The following is a 6,574-nucleotide window of genomic DNA, read 5'->3' as shown; positions in this document are numbered from 1 at the left end:
GGGTAGATGCTATTATTCTGCCCATTGTACAGATGAGGAGACTGAAACCCGGGAGGTGATTTGTCTGAGAACACTGCCAGAGACTGCTCCTTCATTGGTACATTTGTGTATTTCTGAGCTGAAGGTGGTAATGCTCACCTGTAATACCAGCAGAGTATTACAGCTGGAAAGGCCAAGTCAGGAGGATTTGGAGTTTAAGTCCAGCCTGGGCTACATAGTGAGTTTCAGGCTTGTCTGGGCTGTGTATACACAGGGAGATCCTGTCTGGGATTGGGGGAGGAACCTCCATACCCTCAGTATGCTCTGGTTGAGGGGGCGTGTTTAATTTTGGGTACAACGTCCCCCTCTCCTTTGTTAAGCTCCCCCTATCTTTTTTCTCCTTTCCACTACAATCCTGGAAACAGATGAAATCATGAAATGCATGGCCATATAGCTTGGGAGAGAAAGCCTGTCCAAACGCTGCTGGAGTAAAAGCACTTTCTACATTGAGTTTGATTTCTCACTTTTAAGGAATATTTATTCATTTGTATCTTTGTGTGTTTGTATGTTGACAGAGATTTCTGTTCCGCCTGGTCCCACAGCTGTTCAGTACCAAAGGAACACACAGAGGCCTACATTAATTATAAACTGTTTGGCCTACTAGTTCAGGCTTTCTTATTAACTAATTCTTATATCTTACATTAACCCATAATTCTTGTCTGTGTTAGCCACGTGGCTTGGTACCTTTTATCAGTGAGGCATTCTCATCTCGCTTCCTCTGTGTCTGGGTGGCAACTGCAGACTGAGCCTTTTCTCTTCCCAGAATTCTCCTATTTTGGTAGCCCTGCCTATACTTCCTGCCTGGCTACTGGCCAATCAGCGTTTTATTAAACTAGTACAAGTGACAAATCTTTACAGAGTACAAGACCATTGTCCCACAGCATTTGTTTGTGTGTGGGAGAGTGTTTCCATGGAGGACAAAAGACAGTGTCAGATCCCTTGCAGATAGACTAAAAGGGTCATAAGCTTGCTCACAAAGTGAGTGCTGGGAACCAGGCCTGGTCTTCTCGAAGAGTTACATACACTCTTAATTGATGAGCCACCTCTCCAGTCCTGATTTACTGTTTTTAAGAAGTTAGGCAGAGGGGCATTAGAGAGATGGCCCAGCAGTTAAGAGCACTGGCTGTTCTTCCAGAGGACCAAGTTCAATTCCCAGCACCCACATGGTGGCTCACAGCCATGTTTAACTCCAGTTCCAGGGGGTGTGAGGCCTTCTTCTGGTCTCTACAGGCATTTCATACATGCACACACACACAGACAAACACTCAGAAATAAAAATAAAAATATTTTAAGTACAATCCAAGTGTACTTAATCCCTTTAATCTCAGTATTCAGGAGAAAGAAGTAGGAGGATTCTTGTAAATTCAAGGCCAGTCCGGTCTACATAGAGTGTTCCAAGACAGCCAGGGCTACATAGAAAGATCCTGTCCCAAAATAGGTGAATAAAAAATTAAATTAAATGTCACAACAGATGTATGTGAACATAGAGAAGACAGGGTACTCTCTCTGAAGTAAAGGGTCAGTGACCATTCCTGTGACCCCTGAACCTCTTCCCGGTCCAGTCAGCATCTGCACACATGGCTCTGAGGAATGCAGCCATTTACATCTGTGAGCTCCACATTTTTTAGTTCAATGACCTGCAGATGGAAACACTGGCAAAGTAATGTAGTCACATGTGGCAGCTCATGCCTATAGCACTCAGGAATCTGAAGCAGGACTGTTGTGAGTTCAAGGCTAGCCTGGGTCTGTATGGAACAGGTGCACATTTTTTCCCCTTATTCCAGTGCCCCAAACAAATCAGCATAATAACTATTCATATACCGTTTACATTGCATGGATTATATAACCATCTAGTGGTTTAAAGCCTATGAGAATATATGCCCACGTGACATGCAAACACTTGACTAAAGAAGGCTTTGGACCGCCCTGAAAATCCTGCATTTTCAGTCCCATCCATACTGAGGGTTGATTTCTTCCTTTAATTCATTTTCTGAGCAAAAAAGCTTCGAGACGGCCCCAGAGCAAATGTGCTTTGCAGCTCTGCAGGCTTTGATATGAGCAGCTCTCCCCTCAGTCCATCAGATAGGGATGACCCTGAATTATGAGAGTGGAGCAGAGAGCCTGGATTTCCCCCCACAACCCCCATTTATTTCTGAGATGATGACACTACTTTGGGAGGTTGTGGTATCAGTAGGGTGTGGGTCCTCACTGATAGAAGAAGGTCAGTTTGGGTAGGTCTTGCCTTTGAAGGTTATAGTGTCCCCTCTGGTTCCGGCATGGCTTTTTGTCTCCTGGTCCACTGTGATGTGAGTAGCCTTAGACACAGGCTCCTGCCACCACAGTTGAACCGATCCTTATTCCCTTCCCAGTTGTGATGGACTGGAACCCTCTGAAACAGTGAGCTGAGATAAATCTTTCTTCTCCTAAGTTGATTTTTTTTTTCAAAAATTTTGTCCTAGTGGGATCTGTGGTGTGAAAGACACTATCTAGACCCCTAGGATCCTGAGCAAGGCTATTCAGCCTGCAGCATAAACCATTGCCAGTAGAGAAACTTCGCAATGCTGGGAAGATGGCTCCGCAGTTAAGAGTAATTACTACCCTCTAAAAAAAGCCAGGTGGTGATGGTACACTCCTTTAATCCTAGCACTTGGGAGGCAGAGGCAGGAGGATCTCTATGAGTTCGAGGTCAACCTGGTCTACAGAGTGAGTGCCAGGACAGGCTCCAAAGCTACACAGAGAAACCCTGTCTTGAAAAATAAAATCCAAAATCAAAACCAAAAACAAAGGAGAAATATAATAGGATCAGAGATGAGGAGGTCTGGAAAAAGGGGTGTGTGCAGACCTAGAGTGGGTTTGTTCTAGTTTGAGTCTGTCCCCCAAACTCAGGAAGGTGACTCCTGGTGGAAGGTGATTGAATTGTGAGGATGGAATCTCACGAATGGATTAAGGTTGTTGACTGAGGGCTTGGTTATTTCCAGAGAAGTTTGTATAAATAGCCCAGCTCAGGCCCCACTCTCTCCTTGGCCCTTCCTCCTTCTGCTCAGTTGTAAGGCTGTAGCTGGATGCCAGCATCGTGCCCTTGGGCTTCCCAGCCTCTGTCCTTTATAAATTACTCAGTGCATGGTATTCTGCCATAGCAATGGACCATGGACTAAGACAAAGTGTGAAAATGTTGGCATCCATGTCTGTGCCACCAGGAAGCATCTGTCATTGGTTGGTACCACCTAAGCAAGCTGATTTCATGAGTCAGGCTGTGCTCAAGTTGGCCTCTGTCACCGGCCACATCATTGGGCTCGTGAACAAAGCAACCGCTTGGCAGGGTTAGCGGTTTTGAGTTCACTAACAACGGTCTAGGCTCTGCCACTGGGAATGTCTGATTTTCCATTGACAAACGTAGAGAAGGATCCCTCGTTACAGCCACCACCCTTCAAGGAAGGCCACAGCACTTGGAGACAAAGTAACGACAGGACATCATTCTAACCCAGAAGGAGAGATGAGTCATCTAGATAGGGCTAACGTATATTTGAGGTTGGGTTTATCTTTCCAGGCTGCAGGGCCTCAGCCAATCTGTGCTGGCTTATATCAACATGTCACTAACTAGAGTCACCTGGGAAGAGGGACCTCAACTGAGAAACTGCCTCCATCAGACTGACTCATGGCATGTCAGTAGGGCATCTTCTTGATTAATGATTGATGTGGGGGGTCCAGCCCTCTGTAGGCAGTGCTAGTCCGGGGCAGGGGGTCCTGGGTTGTGTACAAAAGCAGCCTAAGTAAGCCACGGAGAACAGATCAGCAAGCATGTTTCCTCCTCCGTGGTTCCTGCCTCGGCTCCTACTTGAGTCCCTGCCCTGACTTTTCCCTCAGCGAAGGACTGTGATTGGAATTCGTAGGGCTAAATGGAATCTTTACCACTCCCAGTTGCTTTTGGTCATGCTCTTTATCACAGAAACAGAGGACCAAATTAGGAGACAATCTAAAGATTTGATCTCAGATAATATCATAGCATACCTCAGGCAGCTGAGGTGGTCCAATGGTTTGCAGATGACTCATGGACTCGTCCCAGGAGCCACTGGCCTAGAGGACTCTGGAACTGGAGCCTGTATCCAAGCGACTCAAGGGCCTGCGGGCACTTTTGCTTATCTTCTTTTCTTTTCTTTTCTTTTCTTTTCTTTTCTTTTCTATTCCTCTCCTCTCCTCTCCTCTCCTCTCCTCTCCCCTTCTCTTTTTAAGGCATTTCCCCCAGCCCATCTGGAAATCAGTCATCTCCCCCTACCCCACAGATACAGAAAGGGTGGAGGAAGGGTGGGCAGTGCGGTTCTCTCCTTGGTCGTGCCCCTTCTTTCCTCAGTGCGTGTAATCAGTTCAGCAGCTGTGCTCAGTGTTTCCCACATCCTTGCTTCCCAGGGTGCCCCTGCCTGCCTCAAGGCTTTCCCTATCAGTGCCTGGAAGTCGTCCAGGCCAGCTCAGCCAAAGGTTCTGTGCCTTCCTCACCTTCCCTGCAGAGCCACTTCAGATCTCCCCAGACACAGTGGCAACTGTGGCAAGAACAAGGAGACCCAGACTCCTTTTCTGTTCATCTCTGGGATTTTTTATTTTTTGTCTTTTCCAGTCTGGAAATCTCTCGAGAACTCTATTTTCTGTTCAAATGACATGACCAACAGAGAGCTGAGGAAGGCTACCTGCCACTCTGTACCCATCGTTTTCCACTTCCCACTGGGTGTGTCTTTTTCTAAAGGCCATGATGACATGTTGAAGGGGTGTGCTATCTTGGGGCCACCTGGAGTGGCCATCAGACCCTATGCCTTTGATTGTCTGGACTTATGTTCTCCTAAGACTCTGCTCTGTCTAGGCACGGTGGCTCAGGCCTGCAGGGAGTTGAGTTGGGAGGATGGAGAGGCCAAGACCAGCAAACAAAAAGGCCAGTGTTAGAGGCAGGCGGATCTCTGTGAGTTCGAGGCCAGCCTGGTCTACAAGAGCTAGTTCCAGAACAGGAACCAAAAACTACGGAGAAACCCTGTCTCGAAAAATTAAAAAAAAAAAAAAAGGCCAATGTATAAAAAGCACTGGCCAGTATGATCCCCAGAGTCCATAGAGAAAGGAGAAAGTTGACTCTAGTGTCTTATACATGTGCGCTATGACACACTGGTGCCACGCACATTATATACACACGTAGTAATAATAAATAAATAATCATTTAAGAGATAATCCCATGGGACTGGAGAGAAACTCAGTGGTTACTCACAGATCCCCAACTGGTGGTGCTGCTTGCTGAAGGAAAGTTGTCACTTGGGCGTGGGCTTTCAAAGTCTCCTGCCATTCCCAGTTAACTCTCTTTGCTTCAGTTTGTGATTCAAGGTGTGATCTTCCAGCTTGCTGCTCCAGCCACCCCGTCTGCTGCTTGCTGTCTGTCTCCCTGGCACAATGGACTCACCCCTCTGTAACAATAAGCTAAGTAAACTTTTCCTTCTATAAGTTGGCTTGGTCATGGTGTTTTATCAAAGCAGAAAAGTAGCTAAGACATCTCCCACATTTCAACCTCCTGTTTGGAGTCTGCTTCTCAGGGAACCTGACGAACCCAGTAAGCATCTTCAAGCAGACGGATGGATGTCAGACTGTTCCCTAGAGAGTGGTACCATGCTGTCCTCGTACTACAATTGTAGGGATAAGTCCCGCCCCTTAGGGGGCATGTTCGCCTCGGGCTAATGTTGGCCTATAAATTTGGCAAGCATGCTCCCAGCCGTCCCTTTCTGCTTTCCTGGTCTCCGCAGAACGGTGGTTCTGTAAGTCTATTTCGCCATTAAAGCTATATATATATTTTCACAATCTGTCTCCTTTCGTTTACGCCATTACATACAATGGAGGAGAGTCCCACTTGCTCAGCATCCTTAGGGAATGTGGAGATTGCTCTTTTTCCTTTATAGCTGTGCTGTGGGTGTCAAATGAAACATCGTGGCAATTTGGGTAGTTTTGTTTGTTTTTGTATCATTTTTAAGTTTAGTGCTGGGGATTGAACCCACAGCCTTGCACAGCCAGCCTGGTGGTAGCATTAACTTCCACGTCTGGAGTGGGTAATGGTGCTGATTGTCTGTGTTTTCAGGCTCTCTCTCTCTGGCAACAGCCCTGGCACTCTTGCAGTCCCCATCTTATAGACCCTCTCATTTCAGGCTGTCTGACAGAGGAGTGGGTTCAGGGGCGATCCCCAAGAAAATGGAGATAGGAGACTGGAGAGTTGGCTCAGAGGTTAGGAGCCCACGCTGCTCTTTTGAGGACCTGAGTTTGGTTCCCACACTGGGTGGCTCATAACTACCTGCACCTGCAGCTCCAGGAGATCTGATACTCTCTTCTGTCCTAAGTGGGCACTATATAAATGCGTGTGCGCGCGCACACACACACACTAAAAATAAATAAGGGCTGGAGAGATGACTCAGTGGTGAATAGCACTGATTGTACTTGCAGAGGACCTGTCTTTGATACCCAGCACACACATAGTGACTTGCCAACCATCTGAAACAAATTCCATGGGATCTGGCATCCA

Source organism: Microtus oregoni, unplaced genomic scaffold (assembly GCF_018167655.1).
Source record: "Microtus oregoni isolate MIOR12 unplaced genomic scaffold, Mior012 000002F_ref0000024, whole genome shotgun sequence".
Classification (NCBI taxonomy): Eukaryota; Metazoa; Chordata; class Mammalia; order Rodentia; family Cricetidae; genus Microtus; species Microtus oregoni.
The sequence above is the reverse complement of the archived record's forward strand: the minus strand, read 5'-3'. Positions refer to the sequence as shown.